Source organism: Tympanuchus pallidicinctus, unplaced genomic scaffold (assembly GCF_026119805.1).
Source record: "Tympanuchus pallidicinctus isolate F22 unplaced genomic scaffold, pur_lepc_1.0 scaffold6, whole genome shotgun sequence".
Classification (NCBI taxonomy): domain Eukaryota; kingdom Metazoa; phylum Chordata; class Aves; order Galliformes; family Phasianidae; genus Tympanuchus; species Tympanuchus pallidicinctus.
Window position 1 is genome coordinate 36,599,091 of NW_026294780.1, and position 14,123 is coordinate 36,613,213.

Sequence of the window (14,123 nt, forward strand, 5' to 3'; positions counted from 1 at the left end):
AAGTTGCAAAGACAGCTCAACTGAAGTAATTTAGAGTTAGTAATTACCTCCAGATTTTTGTTATTGTAGTACCTACCACACAACATGAAGCAGAAAATAAGTCTAAGACTCAATTAATAATTCAAAGATATTGTAAAAATTCCCCACAGTGAGCCAGTGTGTGTCACCTCATTGATAAAATTAATAAACAGACAATAGCTACCATCTAAGTGTGCATTAGGAATTAACATTAATTTTAAAGAGACTTTTTTATATATTGATGCATCTTTAAGCATTCTTATAATTAAGGGTTTATCTACCATCCATAAAAAACTCTCAAAAGGTCTAAAAAACTTATATACTTCCAGATGATGAAACCTACCTAAGGAGATGAATCATTTTATTGTTTTGTAAGTTACATACTTCAATGGTAATTTGCAAGATTGCAAGTTCAGTGCAACAAGAAAGAATGGAGTTAAACTCACCAAGTGAATCAAGAAAACCATGATAAGAAAAATTTGTCCCGGTATAGAGACAAAACCCAAATCAGATCACTGTAAAAGTTCTAAAATATAATACACATTTCCTCTTTTTCTCAAAACTGTTCTTTTTTTCATTTCTAGTTCTCATGTCCCTTCTACTATTCATTGGGAGAATTTGACCCTAAAGTATCACACTTCTCACAATCAGTAAAGAATTAGATTACAATAAGTTAACCAATTACATTGCTACTATATTATACGATATTAAACATGATCACTATCTTCCTGTCTTCCATTTTATTGCAATTCAGAAAGTATTTCTAAACATTTGGGAAATGCAAAAGAAAATAATGCTAAAAGTTGTATGTTTGTTCAATCTGAAATATTTTTTTTTAACTTAGAAGCTCTTCCTCCATAGTAATTTAAACATGATAGAATAGAAATAAAAATAAAAATCTTTCCTGATCCAAAGTTTAACTTTCTTAATTATTCAAAATTCAGCCTGACTCTGCAAAGTTAACTCTTTACTACTATAAAAGCACAAAAGTGAAGGTGCAGATGTTGCAGGGGAGGCAACTTAGCAAACATATTCACACTACTTTATAAAATTCTAAATGTGTAAATTTAAATATTTTTTCATTCTTAAAAATAGTGAAAATTACTAATTCTTGCTTTATCAGTAATACAAGAATCAGTCATGCTCATGCATAAGTCAATGGGAAAATATTGTTGACTATACGTGTAATGTTGTGCCTCATTTAAGTTAAAAAACAACTTGCATGATTCTTCAGGTAAATCAAGAAAAACAAAAGACAAAAACAAACAAACCAAAAAGTTGTTTAAAATGTTCTGCAAAACTGCACTAATTTAAATTAATAATCATGCCATCCATTAGCTTTCCATATTGTATTTGTTATGTCAAGATGCAGTAACACAAAACACGCTTAGATGCTAGTAAAGCACAGATTGAGGAGAAATGTTATTAAACAGTTTAGTCTCCATTAAAAAAAAAAAAATACAAAAACAATATTTCTATGATTTAAGAGCTAAAATTCAAATAATTTCAAAACACACTTACTAATTTTCAAAAGTACTTCCTTTGCAGTGACTACCCATCCATATCTTTCACCATGACACAATATCCAAGCAGTCTCCTCTATTGAATATATTCAGTCACACCTTTATTGAATTAAATAAATGTTTATGAACAGTGGTTCTTTAGGGAAGTGTATGTTAATTTGGGTATGACAGCTATTTACTTTTGTCCCATGTTTATGTACTTGGTCAATGATAACAAATATTCCATTCTGCTTTATCTCGTCAGCTCAGCTTGCTGGAAAGCATTTTGATAAGACAAACCAACAATGAAACTGAGGTTGAATTAAGATTTCTAGCATAATGAAACTCAATATTCATAACTGCGTATTACACTGCTGAGATTGTATGTCCATAATACAAACAAACAGAAGAGGGGAAAGTATATGCTATTGAATACTGTATATTCTCACTCAATATCTTCTAAAACAGAAAGCAAATCAACACTGAAACATAGCTAAAATTAAATGTAATCTCTATCTTAGGTATAAATGCTTTTAAAGGTCTTACTTTTTGGTATTGTTGATAATACTGCACTTGCAAACCTCAAGACTTCTTAATATGCAGTTAAAAAGGAAGAAGTAAAATATGGCTGTTACATGAATCTCCTTTTATCATGACTCAAAAAACCTGAAGGAATAAAGCCTCTGATACAGACACATGGTGGCATGTCTATAGTATCTGACAAACAAACGACTTTGCATATGTTCCAGATATCAGGCATTTTTCTGTGTGAAAAATTGTAAAATTTCAGTGTGGGATTTAAGAGATTCATTTATGTTGTGCATTAAGATTACCACTATGTGATAGATTGGATTAGAAATCTTTAGATACAGGAAAAAACAAAACAAGCAGAAAAATCCAGGGCTTGGTTGATACGTACACTTTTTTGTTAACAAAGATTAACAAAATTTACAAAACAAAATTATAGTTTTAAACTTGCTTACATATTAATATTCACATATATTTGTTGATAACATTTACTTAAGAGAGTAAATCCCGTGTCCCTACTTTTCTGCTGAAGTGCCTAAGTTTGAAGAACAGAGGTTTTGGCAGTGAAAATACCCTGTCACCAGTGTAGACTGAGTTAAATATCTCAGTGTTTATCTGATGTTTATATGGGCAACTCCATAATACACATAAAAACAAAACAAACCAACCAACCAAACAAACAAACAAACAACAACAACAAAAACAAGCACCAATATAGGGAAAGTTACAGCCTAAGACATCCCAATTACAGTGCAGGAAAGTTTGAGTGTCATTTTCCTTACATGAGAAGAGAAAAGCCAGATCCAAACAATCTCTAAATTTAATGTACATATGAGCTATTAGATTCTATTTTGTTGATATGGTGTATGCCTAACAGAAGGACTGCTTTAAAAATTAAAAATATGTTCTACTGCAGAAAGACTTCTTCAGGCACGGGAAAAGCCACCATGAGAGTTGTGGCCAGTGCGAAACCTCAATAGTGAAGCAATATAGAATTTCTAGTTATGACACAAGCTCAACAGGACCAATAACATTTTAAAGGAACTTGTATAGATAAATCTAACTGATTCATAAATGCTTGTTTTGAACAGATTGCAAAGACAGTGTTGGCCATCTCGAACACAGGGACACTTCTCCATCCAAATGACTTCACAGTTACAGAACAGAATTTTTTTTTTAATGTGAAGATTGGTATAATGACAGCATTCTTTGTATTTTTCTTATTATTGTCTTCATACTGGAGAATACATGAATATTTAGACAAATAAAGATTGTATTATGGAGATGCCACTAAACTGTAACATTTCCCAAAGTCGTATTTCTGAATGTGTTCTGCTCATATTTCTCCCTCAGCCTATCTTTGTACAGGAGGTGCTCCAGTCCCCTGATCATCTTCATGGCTCTCCTCTGGACCCTCTCCAACAGCTCTGTCTTTTTTGTACCGGGAGTTCCAGACCTGGATGCAGTACTCCAGATAGGGTCTCACAAGAGCAGAGTAGAGGGGGACAATCACCTCCCTGTTCCTGCAGGCCAACTCTCTTCTGATAGAGCCCAGGATACCATTTGCTTTCTGAGCTGCAAGAGCACGCTGCTGGCTCATGTTAAGCTTTTCATCTATCAAGACCCCCAGGTCCTTCTCTGTAGGGCTGCTCTCAAGGACCGCTCCTTCCAGTCTGTATGGATGCCTGGGATTCCACCAGCTCAAGTGCAAAACTTTTCACTTTACCATGTTGAACCTCATTAGGTTCACCCGGGCCCACCTTTCAAGCCTGTTGAGGTCCCTCTGAATGGAATCCCTTCCTTCCACCGTGTCAACCGCACCACTCAGCTTGGTGTCATCAGCAAACTTGCTGAGGGTGCACTCAATTCCATCATCGATGTCATTGTTAAAGATGTTAAAGAGCACCGGTCCCAAGACAGACCCCTGGGGTTCTCCACCTGGACGTAGAGCCATTGATGACCACCCTCTGTCTGCAGCCTTTCAACCAGTTTCTTATCCATTGAGTGGTCCACCCATCAAATCCACATCCCTCCAATTTGGAGATAAGGACGCGGTGGGGGACCATGTCAAAGGCCTTGCTCAAGTGCAGATAAATGACATTGGTCACCTTTCCCTTATCCACCAATGCTGTCATTCCATCATGGAAGGCCACCAGATTGGTTAAGCAGGACCTTCTCCTGGTGAAGCCATGCTGGCTGTCTCAGATCACATGCCCATTCCTCATGTGATCAAGCATGTCATCCAGGATGATCTGTTCCATGATCTTCTTAGGCACAGAGGTGAGTAGATATTGTAGAAAATTATGGCTATTTGGAAGAAAATTTTCCTAGTGAAATGAAAATGACCTTTAAAGACCTGTTCCAACTCAAAGAATTATATGATTCAACAATTTTATGATATGTATAAACAAATATTCTTAACATAAAATGTGCTGTTTCTTTGCTATGTTAATGGAAATGAAACAAGTAACATAATTAGCTGGTTTATTTGACTCTGTCTAAGGCAACTAACTAGTAATCATTTAAAGAAGCTTGCATTTATCATTGTGTCACGGTGTTGACTAGATCAATCTATGTCTATGACAGGGGTGACAGGCCTCTGGCCCTCCCCCCCCACCCCAGTCCCACAAAAAAATGGGAAGGAAGGAAGGGAGGAAAAGAACAGCAGCAACAATCTATGAAGGAAAAAACTTATTTTACTATAATATCGGAATACAAGATAACACAATATATACAATTTAATTGAAAATTGAGATGAATAAATCAGACAAGATGAGAGAGAGTTCCGAGGACAGAGTCAAACCTGAAAAGCTTGGAACGGCTAGGAAAGCACCCTCCAGCACCCACTGCCAGGCAGCAAGAGAGCGCCCCCCCCACCTGGAAGGGCCAGATCCCGTGACTTCTGTAATGTAGAGGGATAGGTACTTGGAATTGGGGCAGTGACACTTTAATGCCCCGTACACTACATGATGTTTTGATGTGGAATACTGAAACCCAAAAACAACAACAACAACAACAACAACAACAACAAAAAAAAAAACAAAAAAAAAAACCCATGACACATTGTAATGCAGCACTAATCACAAATTAACAAATCTTTGTGCATACCACTCACAAGGCTTAGGAAGTAACTGATAAATTACTTAAAAGTTCAGTGAAACCTTGGACATTCCCAGAAGTTGCCTGTGATATGAAAATTCATATAAGAATTAGAATTAATGGCAAGGTTGGAAAAGCAGCTTCTATCATTACTCATGTCAGAAATTTAAATATAAATTCCTTGACACTTTTCCTCAGGTCATAGTACTGCCTCAAGATCTAGATGATGATAAGGAGGATATCAGAAAAGTCTCACAAAACCGTGAGGTGGCTTAAGATCTAGTAATATTATTGATGCTTGTTTTAGTGTGATTTCATGTCTTTCTAGGACAAGAAGGAAACAAACATGTATCACAGGACTGTTATTTTTCAGCTAAAAAAGCATACAGTTTTTAATAATAGTTATGAAGAAAATATCACTTGCTAATAATGACTTGCTTGACTTCAGAGGAGTTAAATTCACTTCATGATTTTATGTTTAAATAACTGGAGAATGCATCAGAAAAGCATGGACAATGCAAAACAAGAAGACAATGCAAGAAAATCCACAGTTTTAAATCACAAGCTTTCATAATTCAAAAACAATATGTTACTAATAATACTTATGCTCAGATACAAAGAGGTTGAATTTATCAGAACCTAAATATAAAACCTGATCTATATGTAACAGAATTCTGCCATTATTGGTAGAGAACTAGTAGAGAATTAGTAGAGAATTTCTAAATAGTTTTCTAATTTGGAAATTCCTCTTTTACTTATTTACTAGTGCAGTAATGATTGTGAGAACTATATTCCAAACCTAAAGGTTCACAAATCCATGGGATCTGATGACATACATAGACAGGTTGTAAGGAAAGTGGCAGATGAAGTTGTTAAGCCATTATCTATTGTATTTGAAAAGTCACAGTAGTCTGGTGAAGTTCCTACTGATTGGAAAAGGAAACATAACTCCCGTTTTCAAGAAGGCAATAAAAGATGATCAAGGGAACTACAGGCAAGTCAGCTTCACCTCTGTTCCTGGCAAGATTGAGGAGTAGATCCTCCAGAAGGCTCTAATAAGCACATGAAAAATGACGATTAAATGATTAGTGGCATCCAACATGGCTTCACCAGGGGCAAGTCATGCCTGACAAACTTGGTGAACTTTCATGATGGAGTTATAGTGCCAGAAGACAAAGCAACTGATGCCTCCAAGGTGAAGGCTCCAAGGTGACCTTAAAGCGGCCTTCCAGTACCTAGAGGGGGCCTACAGAAAAGCTGGGGAGGTAGTTTTTATAAGGTTAGATAGCAACAGGATGAGAGAAAGTGGTTTTAAACTGGAAGAGGAAAGATTTAGACAATATTAGGAAGATGTTATTTACTATGAGGATGGTAAGATGTTGGAACAGGTTTTCCAGTGAGGTTGTGAATGCCTCTCCCCTGGAAGCATTCAAGGACAGGCTGTATGGGGCTTTGAGCAGTCTGGTCTACGGGGGGATATCTCTGCCTATAACAGGGGAGTTGGAACTAGATGATCTTAAAGGTCCCCACCAAACACAAACTATTCTGTGATTCCATGATTTTATGATCTTTTGGGATACAAGGAATATTTCTGGTTATGGAATTTTTTCACATTAAGCCATGAAATATTTATCCAATCAATGCTGATACAAGTAGAAATATTTCACATAAAAAAAGCAAGAGCTCATTACGCTATGAAAAACATATCATTATATATGTATATATTTGTGTGAAGTAGAATTAACAGAGCTGATGTTATGGATGGCAATATGGAGAAAGGGACAAGGTGAGAGAGACAATATATGTATTTTCAAAATACCTTTATTTATTTATTTATTTATTTATTTATTTATTTATTTATTTTCATCTTTCCACAGCTGGAAACATACTTGTAGTTTCAGTAGCTGACATCAGTGAGTACAAGAGGAGACATCTCATCAGGAAATTATACATCTCCTGCGTATTTAAGAAGTTTATTCATTGTTTTGGGTATTTGAGAACTGTGTGGTCAAAACCTATTTGAGTAACTTCAAATCTTGTTCACATCCTTATCAGGTATTTTTTCAAAATATCTATTATATTTACTTTGCTACTTAGCTGAAAAGCATGGGAAAATATATCTTTGAATTTATCATTAGGAGAAAATAGTATTCTCTCATCAATCATGGAAACCAGTATCTAGACATGTTTGGTACCTTTTGGTATGTCTCTGTTCCATTTGATTTCCCATGCACTCAAATTGTCTAGATGCTTTCTAGATCAATTTCTTTTTTTTTCACTGAGACTTAATACACAGAGGTATTGTAATATGAATTACTAAACTACATGTGAAAAATAAATAAGGCTCAATTTGTATGTCTTTGGGTATTAGCATAGTGAGTAACAATACCACTTATAAGAATAGAGTAGTAAATAATAAGTAGTTAATAAATATTTGCTGGAGCAACATTTCAAAAAAACACCTGAATCACAAATAAATAGAAACAAACATGGTGAAAGTATAATACTGGGAAAAAAAAAAAAAAAAAAAAAGTAAATTTAAAAAGAATATGAATTACATTTTTTAAAAAAGTGTCTATAGACACAATGTAAATCTAAATTACACATTATTGAAAATGTACGGAATTTCATATATTAATAAAAGACTGTTATGGATGAACAAAGATATACATGATATAAATGAGCTAGGAAAAAATGCACTGCAGGTATAATTTTTAGCCCCTGCTGCTAAAAATACTTTCTGCATTCTTGAGACGAACTAAACACTGTTGTGTTCCTACGCTCCATCAACAAGTGCCTTATGATTCAAACAGATGTTCCTGTTCGCAAGCACATTGGTGCCAATACTCATTGTAACTTTGCCCAGAGGAGTAACAGAACTAATAGACTATAGTTACAGCGTTAACTTGCTGCGAAACGGTCCATCTATGCCGAACATTTGGTTCAGAGAACAAAGCCTCTTATATAGAATATTTGTTTCCCCATAGTTCTCATTGTAGATATACGAAATACCTCTGAGTGAAACAAAGGTAAAAATGGGATAAAAAAAATAGTAACAGACTTGTTTGAATTGTAGCTAATTTCCCAGAGACACAAAGCTGATATAAAAATGGTTGTATACACATATTCCTAACTGCAAACTTTTACAGCCCAAAGATACTGGATTGCAAACAAATCAAAGATCACTTAATTCCCTGAGCCACTATAATGAAGGAATAAAACCACATTTATGGTGTTTGCCACAAATATTAACATACTAAAAAAGGTATTTATTTCAGAGTTAAAAACTATTTTTCATGACTTTACTTTGATAAAACTAATCTAGGGAAAAACAAACAAACAACAACAAACAAACAAAAAAGCAATAGGTACTTGATTTTAATAAGTAAATAGTAGAAGAAGGAATATTACACATCAGTAAATCACCTGTGAAGTTTTGAGAAATATATAAACCTGGGAAGAAAGATCGCTTTGAAAACGTAAGGAAGATACACGGTAGGTTTCATGAGAAGAAAATACTTCTGGTTTTGTATCCAGAGGATACTGACTTCCTTCTTCATGTTCTTTTTCTTCTCATTAATTCAGTGTTGATCTGTAATTTCACAGAGTTTCACAGAATTTCACAGAATCACCGAGTTTGGAAAAGACTTTCAAGATCATCCAGTACAACCACCCACCAATCACCAATAGTACTTACTAAACCATGTCCATCAGCACAACGCCCAAACATTCCTGGAACACCTCCAGGATCAGTGACTCCACCACCTCCCTGGGCAGACCATTCCAGTGCCTGACCAATCTTTTAGATAAATTTTCCTAACGTCCAGCCTAAATTTCCCCTGGTGCAGCTTGAAGCCATTCCCTCTAGTCCTATCGCCAGTTACACGAGAGAAGAGGCCAATCCCCAGCTCACTACAACCTCCCTTCAGGTAGTTATAGAGAGCAATAAGGTCTCTCCCGAGCTTCCTCTTCTCCGGATTGAGCTCCCAGCTCCCTCAGCCACTCCTTATCAGGCCTGTGTTCCAGACTGCTCACCAGCTTTGTTGCCCTTCTATGAATCCACTCCAGGGCCTCAATGTCTTTCTTGCAGTGAGGGGCCCAAAACTGGACACAGTATTGGAGGTGAAGATCTGTAAGCCTGCATTGTCTTGAAGGGCTTTTTAATTGGAAAGGTGGAAAGCTCTTTGTGTTTCCAAATTTCACTAGCAAAAGACTGTGTCATTTAAATGTTGAAAGTAAAATAGCACACATATCCTTTATGTCCTTTCAAAGTCTGTGGTAAGCGTTATTCATAGATAATATATTTGTCTGTCACTTCTTGGCTAGTTTGTCATGTATAACTCATGGATAGCATATAAATAATAGATAGTCACAGATATACCACATCTCCTGTACAGATGGTATTCAGAAAGCATGTACATAAACAATGAAACTAATTAATAAATCTGTGCACTGTATTTACTGGGAATACATAGGGCATTATCACAGCAAAATTATTACAGTACCTATGCATCAGATTCAGCCTGTACTCTCAGTGGAGATGATAAATGTATGCTTGTGATTTTTGCATGTTTGGAAACTCTAAGTATTGGCATATGTTCACAACTTCAAGGTGTCAGAGTATCTTGAATTCAATCTACATAAAATTTCCAAGTGGACAGGGAAGATTTCAGAAAAATCTGAATGAACAGTAACTCATTATACTTGTTTTACATAAATGATCTTGCAAAAATATTGATTAGCTAAGGTTTTAACATTAGTTTATTATTATTATTAATGAATAAACAATTAATGTGCAAAAGGATAAGATAGAATTTCAGTTAGTAGTTTCACATTGGGTGATAATCATTAAAATTTTCAATTTTTTTTTTTAAAAGAAAGGACTCCGACTCTTCAGTTCTTAAAAAGGCTTGATCTTCAAAGATATACTTCTGTAAAATTGGTATTTGATAGGTAAATCTCCAGTTTGCAGTTAAAATATGTATCAAAAAAGATAATACACCTTTCTGAAATGAATATAGTCATAGAATGGCTTGGAGTGTAAGGGATTCTGCCAACCACTAGATCAGATTGCCTCATCCAACCTGCCATTAAATTCACCAGGGATGGGGTATCCACAACTTCTCTGAGCAAGGTATTCCAGTCCCTTGTCACCCTCTGAGTGAAGAATTTTCTCCTAACAACTAATCTCCCCTCTGAGTTTAAAAACATTCCCCCTTGTCCTATCATCTGCTCATATAAAAAATCAGTCTCTCTCCTGTTTATAAGATCTCTTCAAGCACTGGAAGGTCACAATAAGGTCTCCCTAGACCTTTCTCTTGTCCAAGCTGAACAAGTCCAGCTCTCTCAACCGTTCTTCACAGTAACGGTATTCCAGCCTTTGGATCATCCTTGTGGTCCTCTTTTGGACCCGCACCAAGTGCTCTACACACTTCGTGTGTATTTCTTGTGCTGGAGGTACCATGTCTGGATGCAGTATTCCAAATGGACAAGGACAGAGCATAGGGGGACAATCACCTCTCTCACCCTGCCAAACACCCCTTTTTTTGATGCAGCCCAGGATACTCTTTGCCTTCTGGGTTGTAAGTCCACATGGCTGGCTTGTGTTAAGCTTTTCATATACAAGGATCCCCAAGTCTTTCTCCATTGGGCTGATCTCACTGAGTTTTTCTTCCAACAAGCACACATCAGGGACTGCCTCAAGTCAAGTGCAACACCTTGCAATTGCCTTTGTTGTACCTCATTACGTTCTTGTGGGCCTAATTCTTAAGCCTGTCAAGGTCCTTTTAGATGGCATCCCTTCCTTCTACTGTGTCACCTGCAACACTCAGATTAGTGTAAACTGCAGACTTGCAGAGGGTGCACTAAATTCCACTATCCATGTCATTCATAAAGATGTTGAAAAGCACTGTTTCCAAGACAGAATGTGGGAGATACTACTCATCACTGGCCACGTGGACATTGAGCAACTGACCACAACTCTCTGGCTGCAAATACAACCAATTCATTATCCACTGAAGAATTCACTATTCAAATCCATATCTCTATAAAACAGAGATAAAAGTATGTTGTGGGACCATATTAAAGGCCTTGCAAAGTTGAGGTAGATGACATTGATTTCTTTTCCTTTGCCTGCTAATTCTTTCACTCAGTCATTGACGGCCACCAGATTGCTGAGACATGACCTGCCATTGGTGAAACTGTGTTTACTGTCTCAGATTACCTCCTCATCTTACACTTCCCTTAACTTCCAGAAGGATATGCTCCATGGTCTTCCCAAGCAGATGTGAAGCTCAGTGGCCTGTAGTTTCCCAGATTTATTTTTTCCCTTTCTTGAAAATTTGAGTGATGTTTTCCTTGCCACCAGGGTATTAGCCTGATAGTAATGATTTGGAGAATGGCTCAGAAGTGCATGTCACCCCACTCCATAAACATTCAGACTCATTTGGTGGCCTTGAACTTTCTCTTTGCTTGGAGATTTTTCTTCCCCAACTCCTGCCAAGAGGTTTAGTGACACATGAGATGTGGAAAGCCTGAAGAAAATAACTCAACTACCTCAACCTTCTCCATATCTGTTGTATCCCTTTTTCCCTTCTCATTTATCAGAGAGATATGTTGGAATATTACAGTATATAACTAACTGAAGATGCAATATAATGTAATTCCCTTAAGGCACCGGTAGCAATGAAATAATGCCAAAAGGTAAGAGACCAGTTATAGCTGGATGCTTTTTTGTTATTGCAGGTTAAATTCAGTAAGTTGGTGTATAGTAAAAAGTTAATTCAAAGTTTGTCATTTGCTTTGTTTGCTTTGAATAATCATTAAAAGAAGTCAGGTAGTACAATAAATACTTAAACAATAATAGTTTTCCTTTACAAGTCCTTCTAATGAAAGATCAGACAGTACTAGATCCTACAAAATATTTTGTAGTGATGTCACTACTCTGAGTTCCTTTTTTCATTTGAATAATTCCACATTCTCTACTCCTCAGAATTACACACTGACTTCTCAACTTATTTTAAGATAGCCATGCTTTTTTTGTTTCAATTGAAACTTGAGTACAAGTTTAATTGGAAATCTTAATTTTGTAAAACAAAATTTAAACAGATAGAAAAAAAATATAACACAGATCTAAATTACTGGTAAAAGTATTTGTCTGATCTATGAAAATATAAAATCACATCTGTGTTGTCCAGAATATGTGAGAAATTTGTGCTAGACTGTTATAGGGTTTGAAAGAAAACTGAATACATGTTGCTCAATAGCTCATATTTGAAATATGAAACATTATGTCAAAAAAGATAATTGCACCCCCACCCAAACCCTGATCCCACCCCAAAATCTCCTGTTGGTTAAACTCCCTTGATTTCCTGTGGTTGTTGTTCTGAGCTCCATTTTAGATGTCTAACACATCTCTTCAAAAGAAATTTACTTTATTGACTTGATATTGTGAAAGCATTTACTAAAGATTGCACCTCTTACTTAGTGATGATGGAAATGAACTTTATTAAAAAAGAATCAATTTAATATGCTCTGTGTTCTTCTTGATTTATGAAAATATAAAGGTATGTTGAACACAATTCTTTCCAATACTCTGTTTCTTATTAATTATGCTAATAGATGATATTAATAAGATATTTCTGCTAATGAACTGCAATTAGTATTTCAAAGACCCAGAACCATCAGGAAACTGATTTGCATTTTCTATTAAAATATACGATATATAGAGGCTAAAATCTTAAGAGTCCCGGTAATGAGATATTGAAGAAAATAAAGTAGCTGTCTTTGTACATAAATACTTTCCATAAGAGGAAAAAAGAAAAAAGAAAAAAAAAAAAAGAAAAAGAAAGAAAAAGAAAGAAAAAAGGCAAACATGAGTGGAAGGGAGTATTTGAGTCCCACATTAATGTCTAACAGCATTCTGTTGTGATGGCAATCCTTTGAATAGGATACAAAACACGGAAAATAAATGCCATTTAAACTTAAATTTTTCTATGTGAGGTTGATCAAACACTGGAAGAAGAAGTTGCCCAGGGAAGTTGTAACATTTCCATCCTTGGAGATATTTGGAAGCTATTTGTAGATAACTGTAGGCAACCTGTTGTCGCTGACCTTGCTTTGGGCCATTGGGGATTGAATTGATTCCAATTCAGGCACAGAACCCTGCACTTGGCATTATTATACTTCATGTTTTGAATGTTTTGGCCTACATCTTAATTCCATCACAGTCTCTGTGGGGGGTATATCTTCCTTCCAACATGTCAACTACACCACAGTTTAATGTCATGTGTAAACTTGTGAAGAGTACATTCAATCCTACTGTTCATATAACTACTTAACTACTTAGTTCATATAACTAGTTAACTACTTAACTAGTGCTGATGTCAATATCAACCACCAAGGAATGTCACTTGTCACTGATTTACATTTTTACTGTAGAATCATAGAATTGTTTGAGTTAAGGAACTTTCAAAGGGTATCTAGCCCAATTCCTCTTCATTGAACAGAGACATCTATAGCTATATGAGGTTGCTGAGAGTCCCATAAAGCCTGAATGTCCTTGAATGTCTCTGGGAGAGAGGGCATCCACAGCCTCTCTGGGCAACTATTTCTAGAGTCTCACCACTCTTATTATAAAAAATTTGTTCCTTATATCCAATCTAAATTTCCTTTTCTTTAGTTAGAAACCACTGTCCTGTCACAACAGGTCCTGCTAAGGAATCTGTCCCCTTCTTCCTGAAGGGCCTGAAGGGCCACAGTTAAGCCTCTCCAGAGCCTTCCCTTCTCCCTCAGCCTGCTCTCACAGGGGAGCTGTTTCAACCCTTGGAAGCATTTCTGTGACACACTCCAACAGGTCCTCGGCCCTCTTGCAGTGAGAACTCTTTCCCACCTGGACAAAGTGCACCAGGTGAGGCCTCACCAGAGCAGAATAGTGGAGAAGGATCACTTCTTTCAACCTGCTGGCCATGCTTCTTT